General features: G+C 42.7%; 1 long non-coding RNA gene across 1 annotated transcript in view; it reads left to right on the forward strand.

Annotated features, from left to right (window-relative positions):
- Window positions 1-12,977, forward strand: part of LOC148125245 (uncharacterized) — a 43,716-nt gene extending 30,739 nt beyond the window's left edge. Inside the window, exons 2-3 of the long non-coding RNA XR_015744262.1 lie at window positions 10,615-10,747; window positions 12,788-12,977. This is a non-coding gene — a long non-coding RNA (uncharacterized LOC148125245). The remainder of the gene's footprint in view (window positions 1-10,614; window positions 10,748-12,787) is intronic.
- The last annotated feature ends 1,483 nt before the right edge of the window (window positions 12,978-14,460 follow it).

A 14,460-nucleotide genomic window follows, 5' to 3' on the forward strand; every position in this document is an offset into this window, starting at 1 on the left:
TTGGCGAAATCTGTTGGCTCAATGACCCTTGTTTTAATAGTTTATCCAATTCTGCATCTAGTTTTGGCCGAATAAGCTAATGGGACTCACGCGGTTTTAGCCTGATTGGAACTGCCTGGGGTCGACTGAGAATGAGATAGGGGTACCGTTATAACACCCCAGCTCATCGCTGAATACATCTGAGTAATCAGCGAATAAGGAGTCAGTGTCAGAGGTTGAGACAGCATGGACTCCTGTTAACCCTAGGCCGAGATGGGGAAACCAATCGAGCCCCAAGAGTGTGGGGAGATTGCTGTTAACTACCACTAGAGGTAGGTGACCTTTGAAAGCTTTAAAATTGACAAGGAACTTGCCTCTGCCGATTACAGGAATGACCTTCCCCTGGTAGTCCTTCAGGCTAAACTGGCACTTCTGGAGCCGGCTTGTTGATAGGCTGGGCTGTAGCCTCTTGAGGGTGCTCCACGAGATAATTGAGAGCGCTGACCCTGTGTCAACCTCCATGTGGCACGGTTTACCTTCTAACAAAACAGAGAGAGATTTTACTAATGGTATGGCAAGTGTGCTTGGCATGGTGGTGAGTGCGACAGTTCAATACTTGCCTCTGAGGTCCAGAGTGTGAGAGGGGGTGCCTTTGTGCTGAGTTTTGAGAGGCTTGGCAGACTCTCGCGATGTGCCCCCTTTGTGGCAGGTGTTGCAGGTGGCTCCTTTGAATTTGCAGGCGGCCTCGGATGAGATCCACCACAGGATAGGCACAGGGTGATGTGCTTGGGTGGACCGATGTTTTCTTGCTTGGCTCCTACCTGCGGATGCCTGGCGTTGGTGAGGCGGTGGATGTCGTTTTCATCACTAGGGGCTTCCTCTGCTACCACCTCCTCGGAGTGGACTGGAACTGTTGTTAGCTTGGAAGTTGGACCATGGATTTCGGTGGCTGAGTATGCTGCCAGTTCTGCTGCCAGGGCCTCCTCGACGGCTAGTGCGAGGTTGAGGTCCTTCTTAGCGAGTAGGCGCCTTTGGAGGTGGAGATCCTTGACTCCGCAGACTAGTTGATCGAGGAGCATGTCCTCCAGGTAGGTTCCAAACCCACAATGGAGTGCTGCTGTCCTGAGGGCGGCCATGTACTGGTTGATGGTCTCTTTGTCTGATTGCTTCCTCATACGGAAGGTGAATCTCCTGGCAATCTGTGAAGGTCTGGGAGAATAGTGGTTAGTAAGGATTTCTAACAGTTCAGACCATGGAACGTTTTTTAACTCACGTGGAGCCACGAGAGCTGTGGCAGTGTCAAAGACGATGGCTCCACAGTAGATCAGGAAATATGATTTCTTCCGGTGCTCCCCAGCATCAGCCAGCCCAATTGCGTCGATGTAATGGTTAAAGCGGTTCTTGTATGATTCCCACTTCTCCTCATCCGGTTTGAACGCTGGGAAGACTGGATTGGAATTCATAGTGAGGAATTCGGTTGTACAATCTGTGGACAGAATCTCTCTGGGGCAGCAGCAAAGGTTTCTAGTGCCTGTGGCAGGCAAGTGATTTCAGCTCTGGAGAGGCTTTTCACAATCCTCTCTCTCTCTGGGCTAAGCACGAGGTTAGCTGTCAGCCGTTGGCAGCGTTTTGAAATTGCGCCTGCGTGGGCGTCAGTGACTTGGCTTACAGCACCGCGCTGTACCTTTTAGGTTTGAAATTCAAATGACAGCTGTTTGAATTTCGCGCCTAAAACAACGAGCGGCTGCGGCTCGCAGCGCTTCACTTTTCCTGTAGCTGGGCTAACAAGCGGCTACAGACGCTTCTCACTTTCGTTTCTGGCTGACCGCTTTCTCTGGCTGCGGATCAGCGTTCGCTTCTCGTTGCTTGCTGACCGCTTTCTCTGGCGGCGGATCAGCGTTCGCTCTCGTTGCTTGCTGACCGCTCTCTCTGGCTGCGGATCAGCGTTGCTCTTATCGCCGGCCGATCGCTCTCTCTGGCTGCGGATCGGCAGCTAGTGACTCAGCGGTTGCATGGTGCTTCTGGTAGCCATCCCATCCTCGTCGCCAGTGTTAAGTTTGGGTAATGAGAGGCTGAACCAGAGCATGAGTGCAACAAATACTTTATTATAACGATAAAGGACTGACCGTGCTTGCCAAGCCTGGAACTGGCTCGCAGCGATCAGCAACTGGTTGGACCCCGCAGCCTGCTTTTATAGCTGGCTGCTGGGGAGAACCAACCAATGAGCGAGGGGGAAAACCGCCCCCGCAATGTGAACGGACCTGAGTGGGAACTCCTAGAGTTCCAGGGACATAACAGGCTCAGCCTTTCATCTTTCCAAGGTGGTTAAAATAAGGACCCAAATTGTTGGGGGCAATAGGTTGACTCTGTAAATCGCTTAGAGAGGGTTGTAAAACACTGTGAAGCGGTACATAAGTTTAAGTGTTATTGCTATTGCTACATTTAAAAGATTGGGTTTCTGTTAGTTCCATTTTGTTGACAGATTCTACTTTTGTATTTTACCATAATATCCAGTGGTGGGATTAAAAAAAAATACCACTGGTTCTCTGGGTGTGGCTTGGTGGGCATGGTGTGGCTTGGTGGGTGTGGCAGGAAAAGGATACTGCAAAATCCCCATTCCCTCCACACTCTTGGGGGAAGGTTACTGCAAAATCTCATTTCCTCCCCATCCTACTAACCTGCTTTCCAGCTCCGTTCTACTGTGCAGGACAACAAAAGAAGACCCAGCCAATTAGCTGGGACTTGGGAGGCAGAGAATAGATGGGGACAGGGCCAGTCAGAGGTAGCATTTGCCAGTTCTCCAAACTACTCAAAATTTCCACTACCGATTCTCCAGAACTGGTCAGAACCTGCTGAATACTACTCTGGTCCTTCAGCTATAAAAACCAACTTCCAGTGTTGTCACCGTTGCATCATTGCCCACAGAGAAGTGGCTCAATTGTAAGGAAACCTTTGCAGGCAAGCTGAGCAACCAAGTGAACATTATAGGATGAATAGGCACATGCATGCCTTCACACACAGGCAGTAAATTTAACTTCCTCACTGGCTTTCTGTGAACCTGAACTAAAAATAAAACCATCCTGGAGGCTTCAGAAATAAATAGCGCACACACACACACACACACAAGGTTAAAACCAGCTAGGTGGCAATCCTGCAGACTATTATCACTGTGAGCAATTGACCTGACCATTTTGCTTAGTCATATCAATACAATGCTAAACCAAGTCCTGTTGACATAAAGGCCTACCATGAGATAAGATGCGGTTGGGCATGGAAGGTGCTGCAAAAATTCCTTGCGTTTTTTCTGGAAAAGGAACCAGAAGAAGATTAATTGGATAATTGTATAAAGTTTTTTTTTTCTGGGGGTGGTGCATGGTGGCTCAGCAGTTAAAGACACTGAGGACCTGAGTGCCATGCAATAGGGTGAGCTCCTGTTAGCTCCTGCCCACCTAGCAGTTCGAAAGCATGCAACTGTGAGTAGATAAATAGGTACCACTTCAGTGGGAAGGTAACAGTGTTCTGAGCACCTTGGTGTACAGCCATGCTGGCCACATGACCACGGACGCAACCCTGGACAATGTTGGCTCCCTCTGCTAAAAAACAGAAATGAGCACCTCCCCCTAAGGTTTTATGGCATATCTAAATAGATTGGGGAAGTATAGACTTCCCAAAAAACCTCCAGGGAGCACTTCCCTGCCACCTGACTTTCTATCCTCAATGCAGTTTGAAAATAGCTCTCTGTTACCTTGACTTCTGTTGACCTTGAAATGCAGAGTCTGTACAAAGAGCACAATTTGTTTGCAATAGGAAAAAGGACTGTACACCAAGTCTGTGGTTTAAAAGAAAATGCCAGTGTTTTTGCAGTTTCCAGTAAACTGAAGCCAAAATGAAAATAAATTGTGGCTTCCCAAAACAAAGAAAAATGTGAGATACATTGGGTCTAGAGTTGATCCACAAGTGTTTCAAAACATTGATATAAAAATATCCTTTGACACAAATGTCAAATGTTTGACACAAATTACCCATAACAATAAGGAAGCTTCAATCCAAAAAGAAATCACTTTGGCGGAAAAACAAATCTGGCCACGTTGCCAACTTCAAAAGCTGATACAAAAATTAATGCCACCAGATAAAAACTGAATGCACCAATTATATTAAACAAGAACAAAAACTTCTATGCACCAATTCCACCCGCGCTTTCTACAATTTTGTAAACAACAAACTAAAAGACTCAAGGTCCATCCCACCCCTGAAAGGACCTAATGGTAAAGACTGCAATGACGACACTATTAAAGCCAAACTCTTTAACACATTCTTTGGCTCAGTATTTGTAAACAGCAATGGATTATGCCCAGTATTTCCTAGTTGAACCACAGACAACTTCAATGATGTAATACATATAAATTTTACAGAAGACAATCTTGAAGAAGCACTACGCAATCTAAAACCATCTCTATCTATTGGACCAGACGGAATATGTGCCTACCTCTTAAAAAAGTTACCCACTGCCATAGCCGAACCTCTAAGGATAACCTTTGAAAAATCTTTCAGGACCAGCTCCTTGCCAAAACTATAGTCACAAGCCCTGGTCATCCCCATCTTCAAAAAGAGAAACCCCAGCCTAGTTGAAAATTACAGACCAATCTCTTTATGCTGAGTCACCTGTAAAGTCATGGAATCAATTATTAACCAATCCATCATCCTCCACTTAGAAACAAACAACCTACTCTCTAATAAACAATTTGGTTTCAGGAAAAAAACTATCATGTAATCTGCAACACTTACACTGCAAAAACATATGGACTACACAACTTGATCAGGGCAAAGCAATAGACACAATCTACATAGACTTCTGTAAAGCCTTTGATTCGGCAAAATACTGCATCATAGGCCATAATTTATGAACCAAAGTACTTCAAATGGGCTAACATACAGAATGTGTCCAAAATCCAGGACTCCTGAAGGAGTGACATTTAAGGAAGTTATGGATGTTTCAATGCTACTGGCTCTTGCTGGACTTCTGCTGTAGTCATATGTTCTTCATTTTCAATGTTCTGTGATTCCATGACAGTTTCCCAGCCACTCTTGCAATCCCACTTAGCAGCAGACACTTGCCTGCCTGCTGAGAATGGGAGGGAAGGGAAGGGGATAACATTACAATGATAGGGAGGGAGGGAGGGAGGGAGGGAGGAAGGGAGGGAGGAAGGAAGGAAGGAAGGAAGGAAGGAAGGAAGGAAGGAAGGAAGGAAGGAAGGAAGGAGGAAAGGATTTCTGATGCTCTCTGCCAACTTCCCACAAGGAAACTCAATGGGGAAGCCAGCAGGAACTCAGAAGCTGCTCCCACTGCCATTGCTTTTTTGCCCATCTGTGATCATTCTGTTTCTCTGTTTAGATAAGAAAATTTCCCTGAAACAATAACACAACAGGTAAGGGTATCATGTAATATGCAACACTTACACTGCAAAAACATATGGACTACACAACTCGATCAGGGCAAAGCAATAGACGCAATCTACATAGACTTCTGTAAAGCCTTTGATTCGGTGGTACACGACAAACTACTCCTAAAACTAAAATCTTACGGTATCTCTGGACATCTGCATAACTGGATAGAAGCATTCCTGTCAAACAGACAACAAATGGTCAAAATTGGGAGCGTCCTATCAAATTCTGTACCTGTCAACAGTGGTGTCCCCCAAGGCAGTGTCCTAGGACCACCTCTCTTCATACTCTACATAAATGACCTCTGTGATCATATCAAGAGCAACTGCGTTCTCTTCGCTGATGATGTAAAGCTATTCAACACCACAGACAATACTGCTACCCTTCAAAAAGACCTTGACTATGTATCAGAATGGTCAAACAAATGGCAACTTCAAATCTCAACAAATAAATGCTCTGTCCTACATACTGGCAAAAAAAATCAGAAAATAAAATACAGGCTGAATAGTCAAGACCTTGTTGATGATCCAAACTCTGTCAAGGATCTTGGAGTACTTATCTCTAATGACCTAAGTGCTAGAGCCCACTGTAACTACATAGCCAAAAAGGCGTTAAGAGTTGTTAACCTAATCTTACGTAGCTTTTTCTCTGGTAATATTACACTAACAACTAGAGTATACAAAACATTTGCTAGACCAATACTCAGATATAGCTCATCAGTCTGGAACCCACATTATGTATCTGATATTAACGCAGTTGAGAAAGTCCAGAAATATTTCACAAGAAGAGTTCTTCACTCCTCTACTCGTTGCAGAATACCTTACGCCACCAGACTTGAAATTCTAGACCTAGAAAACCTTGAACTACACCGCCTTCGGTCTGATCTAAGTATAGTATATAAAATCATACATTGCAATGTCCTACCTGTCAATGAATACTTCAGCTTCAACCATAACAACACAAGAGCAAACAATAGATACAAACTCAAGGTTAATTGCACCAAACTTGATTGTAGGAAATACGACTTTAGCAACAGAGTGGTCAATGTCTGGAATACTCTACCTGATTCTGTGGGTTCTTCCCCAAACCCCAAAAACTTTAACCTTAGACTGTCTACTATTGACCTCACCCTTTCCTAAGAGGTCTGTAGGGGGCATGCATAAGCGCACCAACGTGCCTACCATCCCTGTCCTATTGTTTCTTTTATTTTTTTATTTTTCTTATATGTATCCATGTATTCATAACTATGCTTTTACTTATACCTATTATGTTGTAAGCAATTGACAAAAATAAATAAATAAAATGTTCTCTAAGCTGCAGGAGCCTAGAAATGCATCTTATGACCCAGTCCTATCAGTGGTACTGAAACTTTCATTTGAACCTGGAGTCTTATACACAGATGTATATTACAATTTTCCAGAATTGGTTTTTAATTTTGATTTTAATTTTAATGTTTAATTGAGCTTAGATTTTGATTTTAAATGTCTGCCCTTAAATTGGGATATCAGCTTTTGGATACTTTCATTTTCATATTCCACCCTGTGTTATTAATGTTATTAATGTTATCAAGTTCTAGTTCCCTTTTCTGAACTGTTTGCTCTGTTTGTTCAGCAAATAATATGAAGGCACATACAACCCAACCCCCCAAATGCGAGAAGGGAATTTGTATATGTGTGTTTGTGTGCATCTATATACCACACACACACACACACACACACACACACACCAAACCCATATATACACACTTACATCCAGAAAGTCAGAGTTCTCATTCTTTCTAGAAGTCTAAGTCAAAGCACATTTCAAAAGTAGTCATCTATCATCTAGCTTTCATTCATTTTTAAAACAGTTTTCTCCTTCTGTATTAAACATTTTTCGAAAGGAAGAAACACTTGCAAACTGTTTATGGAACATGCACAAAAGAAGAAGCAAATTGTCTAGTCAGAAATTCAGTTCAGAGAGAGTAACTTTTACAAGTCTGATAAAACACATCTCACAGAATGCACTAATACAGAATATTAATATGTAATTAATACCACTTCATAATACCGTGGTAAGGCCACACTTGGAATACTGCATCCAGTTTTGGTTGCCACGATGTAAAAACAATGTTGAGACTCTGGAAAAAGTGCAGAGAAGAGCGACAAATATGATTAGGGGACTGGAGACTAAAACATAAAGAATGGTCAATAGAACTGGATATGTCTAGTTTGATGAAAAGGAGGACTGGGGTGACATGATAGCAGTGTTCCAATACCTCATGGGCTGCCACAAAGAAGAGAGGGTCAACCTATTCTCTAGAGAACCTGAAGGCAGAAGCAATGGGTGGAAACTAATCAAGGAGAGAACTAAGAAGAAATTTCCTGATAGTGTTAACAATTAATCGGTGGAACAACTTGCCTCCAGAAGTTGGAGATGCTCCAACACCAGAAGTTTTAAAGAAAAGATTGGACAACCATCTGTCTGAAATGGTATATGGCTTCCTGCCTAAGCAGGGGGTTGGACTAGAAGACCTCCAAGGTCCCTTCCAATTCTTCTCTTCTCTTCTCTTCTCTTCTCTACTCTACTCTACTCTACTTTACTCTACTCTTCTAATGCCCAGTGACTAATAAAGAGGTTATTACACCTTTCAGCCTCAGAACATTGGTTCTGCTTTACTTGGATAAAAGTAAAGAAAGGAAAACAATTTCAAAATTGCCTCTATCTTGGAGTCATATTAGCTTTAATTAAAAAAGAATTTGTCCAAGTTTTGTCTTAACAAACTGTGGCCATCTGTTCCTTGCATTGCAATGTATATGCGCCACACATACACACACACATATACATCAAATAGGCACAGAGTGAAATGCACAATAATTGAAGTAAAATCTTTGCATCTAAAATCCAGATAATTTTCTTGTGGAGTTGGTCTTTTTGACACACATAAAAGAATGAAAGCTGAGTCATAGCAAGAGGGAGAAGTAAAGTAGGTGGATGGCTTTCAGGATCAGTTCTCTGCTGAAATGAACAGTAAGTCTCATCAGAAGCATCACTGAACTTTGATGGGTCCTGTAAAGCAGTGGCCCCCAACCTTTTTTGAACCAGGAACTGGTTTCACGATTATTTATTCTTCCACGGACTGGTAACGCGAGACTCCACCGCCATCGGGATGGCTCTTCGTTCGAAGCCGCCCCCACCCTTCGACGAAACTAAGGCGTGAGTACCCAAACGCCACTTTCCAACTGAAAACCCGGAAGCACATTCCAACCGAAAACCCGGAAGCAACTGAAAACCCAGAAGCGCCGTCGAAACAAGATGGCAGTGCCCAAGCTTTGTGGCCCGGTAAAAAGTGATCCACGGACCAGTACCGGTCCGGGGACCTGTGGTTGGGGACCCCTGCTGTAAAGCAAGTTTTATCATTATTGACTTGTATTATGGTATGAATTATTGCAATAGGGTACTTTCTTCAGAGTACTCAAATTCTCACAAAGAAGATGATCTAAGCCAGACAATTCCTGCCCATATATAAGGGCCTCTGTGAGGGTAAATGGCCTCTTCCACCCTTTAACTTTCTTCTCATGATCTGTCAAAAATTTCCCTCCACAATCTGGCTAGTTGGACATTTTTGAAGTCTGAGAAGTGAATTGAGGGTCTTGCTTTAATTCTTACCCTTATTTCTTTAAAAAAATGGAAGGATTATAGCCCTCAAATTGGGCCATTTTGTGGCTGAGATTCAGATGTTTTGAGGCACCAGAGGCTATAAACAAGATACTGAAAGCTGATTTGAAATGAAAACAGTGATAATTAATTCATCCACACACCATCGCTGACATTTTTTGGAAATGTTCTTTTCCCAAGCTGCCTTAGAATTAGTTTCTTGGAGCACATTGCCATTGAAGTTCTATATTGGGCCCAAGAGGTCAACCTATTTTTCACCTGTCATAATAGTGATTGAAAACTCAATTGGTGTGCAAGAATAGTTGGTCCTTTAAACTATTATTCATTTGCTGGTGTTTTTCTCCTTGTCTTGAGTGCTGGAACATCTACATCTGCTTTCCAATGGGTATTGATTGAACTCAAGATGACCTGAAGAGACTAATCTAGACTCAGACTGCAGCTCTAAAGAGGCTAATTTCAACATGAGAAAGGGTGGGTAGAAATAAAAGCTAGTCTGATTATATGATCTGGTCACAGGGCCATCTATTTAAATAGTAATGAATGGATCTCCAGTGGGATGCCCATATATCATGGACACATTTAATGGTCTAAGGCAGGTCCCTTATCCACCTGTTTTTGGTTGTATATTTTCTCATTCAATTTTCACAGATTGAATAGAAAGTCATAGTGCATTGCAGAGGAAAATGCTACTTCAACCATCTTCTGCCTTTTCCCAAAGGCTTCTGGAGACTGCATTATCTTTCTGAAAAATAAAAATAATAATAATAGGGAAGTATCATCAACATTGAAGGAGGGGTGGGAAAGTAATAAGGCACTGTGGATAATTTCATGTAGACAGCTGAGCAACTTTGGAACCATTGAATAAGAGCGGCATAAAAAATAGAAAACTGACTCAGCATGAACATTTCCTGTATATCTGTAAATGTGCGTACTTTCTGCATTTCCCCTCCTTTTTCTATTTTGCAATGTATACATGCCTACCTTATATTTATCCTTTAGAAGATCCCAAGGCTTCTCAGGTTGAGATACAGAAAAAGGCATCACTAAAGGTAAAACTAAAATACTTGTGTAGATATCTGTGTTAGAAACTTGAAACCTCAACTGGAGACCAACCTGCAACTCAATGAATTAGATACACTGGTTTAGCAGGAGTTTAATAACAGCACCGAGCAATCTCAAAAGATTATCAAAAACACTAGGAACTAATGTTCCACTTTGTTTGAAGCTCGGGTCAAACATTAGTTAGTTCCCTAGGAAGAACACTGCTTTATTTGTGGCTGCTACTGCAGATGATTCTGTTTTGAACACATGTATAATGTAGATTTAGCCCTTGAGGAAGAATCAGGCTGGCTAGGAAATCCTGGGTGCTGAAGTCCACAAATCTTAAAATTGCCAAGATTGAGGAAACACTGTAACAGGCAAATAAGGCATTGTTTAGTCTGATTGTGCCTAAGGAATAAATTTGTTCTGATGGTTTATGTCTGTGTTTAAAGAAAATATGCATGGAGAAATAGCGAAGTGTCTTTCTCCCTTTAGTGTGTTAGAAGAAAATATCCTTTTGGGTTCAGTTCCAAGTGGGGAAAAAGACACTGGAAACATGGAGGCTGTTTGGAAAGATGGTTTAATGGTGGACAGGATCACATGCCTTGGAGCTCCTGGGCAAAAAAAGGTAAGAGATGCTGGGTTTTATGCCCTTTGTTGGGATTTGAATTTGAGCTTGTATTAGACTCCCATGGGGCCATGCAGGGGCAACTCTGTAGGCTTTCCTGAGTCCCAGGCTTGGTTGAGCCTTGCTAGATTATGCCTGAAGGAGGTAGATCTTTGTTATGTAGAATAGACTGGCCCAGGCCTTAATGGCGCATTGAGAAAGGTGTGGCGGGGGGAGGCTGAGTTTCTGCCTCTCTGAGTTTCTACTTCTCTTTTAGGGGAAATATTCTGCCTTTTCAATATATCCTAAAATATTTCATTTATCGAGGAGAGGGTTGGGTTTTAACTTCCAACAAGTGGCAGTTGGGTGATGAAATTTGGATCCATTCTACTCACTGAGGACATGGATTAAGCATCTCCAGAATCTTGTTGTCTGCAGTGCTTTGGTCAGACATGCAAGGACACATGAAGCAATGGTTCCAGGTGAATGACCCTGAATCCACAAATTTTTATGTACAGGTATTCCTCGACTTACGACCGCAACTGAGCCCAAAATTTCTGTTGCTGAATGAGACATTTGTTAAATGAGCTTTGCCCCATTTCTTGCCACAGTTATTAAGTGAATCACTGCAGTTGATAAGTTAATAACCCGGTTGTTAAGTGAATATGTCTTCCCCATTGATTTTGTCAGGATGTCACAAAAAGTGATCACATGACCACAGGATACTGCAACTGTCATAAATATGAATCAGTTGCCAAGCCTCTGAATTTTGTTCACATGATCATGGCGGCAAAGGTCATATAACTATGAAAAACAGTCATAAGTCACATTTTTCAGTGCCCTTGTAACTTTGAATGGTCACTAAACGAACTGTTGCAAGTTGAGGACTACCTGTAGTCAGTGTCACAAAGGACATTTCAAAAGGTGCAATCACCTTGGCTGACACTGGTCACTTAAACATTTTTAATCAAATAGAAAATCTCTTCCCCTCCTGGTCTATTTTTGCAAAGAGATATTGTATCGGTGGCATTTTCACAGCAACCTGATGTAGGGTTTGTCTTGTTTATCTACAGGAAATGTTTCGTGGCGTGGTGTGCAGTACCGCCACACCCAAATTGCACCTTTGCATCCACATAAACACAATGACATTTGTTTATCTGTTCTATGTTGTTCCAGCTACTGGAACAGCTACTTGTATCCTGATAATAAAGTTGGTTTGACTAGAGCAGGGGTGTCAAACTCAAGGCACTTGGGCTGGATCTGACCCACAGGGTGTTTAGATCTGGCCCATGGGGCTGCCCTAGAAACAGCAAAGGACTGGCCCGTGGTGCCTCTGCCAGCAAAAATATCAGTCAATGACTATTTCAGCTTCAACCGCAACAATACAAGAGCACACAACAGATACCAACTCAATGTTAACCGCTCCAAACTTGAATGCAGAAAGTACAACTTCAGCAACAGAGTGGTCAATGCCTGGAATGCACTACCTGACTCTGTTGTTACATCCTCTAACCCCCACTCCTTTAATCTTAAACTATCCACTATTGACCTCACCCCATTCCTAAGAGGTCTGTAAGGGGCGTGCATAAGTGCACCATCGTGCCTACTGTCTCTGTCCTATTGTCCTCATTTATTTGTACCTATTTTCACTATTTCTACTCATGTTTATACTTATACCTATTATTTTGTAAGCAATTGACAAATCAAAATTTTAAAAAATGGAGCTTAGGAGGGCCATATGTGGCCATCCCAGGCTTCATTTTTGGCCAGACGGCCTCCGGCAGCCCTCTGCCAGTGAAAACGGAGCTCCATTTTCACTGGCAAAGGACTACAGGAGGCCATCATGGCAGAAAACAGGGCCCAGGAATTCATTTTCACTGGCAGAACGCTCGGGCCACCACACGAGTGATGTCATGTTGGCCATGCACCCCTGGCCATTCCCCCCTGCTGCCTCCAAGTCAAACACAACCCTGATGCGGCCCTCAATAAAATCGAGTTTGACATCCCTGCTCTAGTTATATAAGGTGGCTGAAGAGTTCATTTTTTTCCGTTTGTTTTTAGAAAGAAAATGTTCCACACGGTCCTAAACAATGCTGAACTCTGCACTGTGGCCATGTTTCCAAACAAGAATTTCCAATTTCAGAATTCCTTACTTGTAAGCACGCAATATTTTGCAGTAGTTTGGTGCCAGTCTGTGTAAAAAGACATTCAAAGAGTATCGGATTTTCTGACAAAATGTAGGAATTAAACATTAAAGGGACAGATCTGCAGTTGCAAAGAATCCTTTTTGCATTATTCTTCTTGTATAAGTTGAAATTATGCCAAACTTGCAAACATGTATGGCTGTGGTGAAATTCCTTTGGATTCCAATCTCAAAGATTATAACAAAAGCTACTAGATTTGGGTTATAAATCTGGGTGGGGAGCTCAATTCTCTTTCTAAAATTGGTGCTTGAGTTTCCAGTTGTAGAGTGGTTGCACACATCTGGAATTTCAATATGCCCCTTGAGTAGTTACAGGTGACTTGCTTTTCATGGTTAGCAAAAGAGAGACCTGTTATACAGATCAGGCTTTTGATAAATAGGCTTTGGTGATAGCAGCACAGGGAGCTAAAAAAAAATAGATGAAAGAGACGGAGGAAGAGGGAAGATCTCAGCAACAGAGCAACCAATGAAATGGAATATATAGAGCTGTCTTTGATTGGCTGGAGCATCTCCTCCTTAAATTTTGGCAAATGGATCTCAGTGGCAAGAATGCCTTTCTGTTTTGTTAAACACCAAATCACCTATTCCGAAGATCAGCTCAGGACCTGGGGCATAGATCAGTATTTCTCAAACTTATGAGATCACAGGTTTGATCTGATCGTACATTTGATTATGATCGCAAGTGATCATAATATCTTATGAAAATTGTACGAAGGGACAGACTGAGTTGCCCAAACTTTTCATCGGACCGGAAGGCAGGGAAAATAATAGGAGAACTGGGGAAGGGAGAAAACATATTGGAGAGAGTTTTGCCTTGTCTATATGGTTTGATGTCTTGATGGCCTCCAGGAAGAGCCCTGTCCATTTAACTGAGAGATAGACTTCATGTTTTTCTAGATAGGTCAAATGTGCCCCTAACCAGTGGTGGTATGCTATCAGTTCGGCTCGGTTCAACCAAACTGGTAGTAAAAATAACTACTGGTATAGCCGAACCGGTTCCTCCGGTGATCAGCTGAGAGGATAAAAGAATCAAGAAGTGCATGGGTGGGTGGGAAGGTTGGTCCTAGCTTTTTCTTTCTTCAACCTCTCAGCTGATTGGCACTTTAGGGGCGTGCATGCATGCTAGGGGCGCACACACACACATGCAATCAACCACCGAACCAGTAGCAACCAAGGTAGTAACCCACTACTGCCCCTAACAACTATTTTCATATGATGTGTCCTCATGTTGTTACTTTTGACTCAGCCCAGACCAGAGGTGGGTATTCAGCAGGTTCTGACCAGTTCTGGAGAACCGGTAGTGGAAATTTTGAGTAGTTCGGAGAACTGGCAAATACTACCTCTGACTGGAAATTTTACAGTATCCTTCCCTTGTCACGCCCACCAAGCCACTTCCACAGAACCGATAGTAAAAAAAAATTGAATCCCATCAACTGGCCTACACCAACACTTGCAATGGCTCTGCCACCCAGAGTGACCTTGAAGCAAAGTGGGTGGCGATCTCCATTGATCTTTGCCCATTGAAGCAAAA

Source organism: Pseudonaja textilis, chromosome 7 (assembly GCF_049901715.1).
Source record: "Pseudonaja textilis isolate UNSWEBS1 chromosome 7, rPseTex1.2, whole genome shotgun sequence".
Taxonomy (NCBI): Eukaryota; Metazoa; Chordata; class Lepidosauria; order Squamata; family Elapidae; genus Pseudonaja; species Pseudonaja textilis.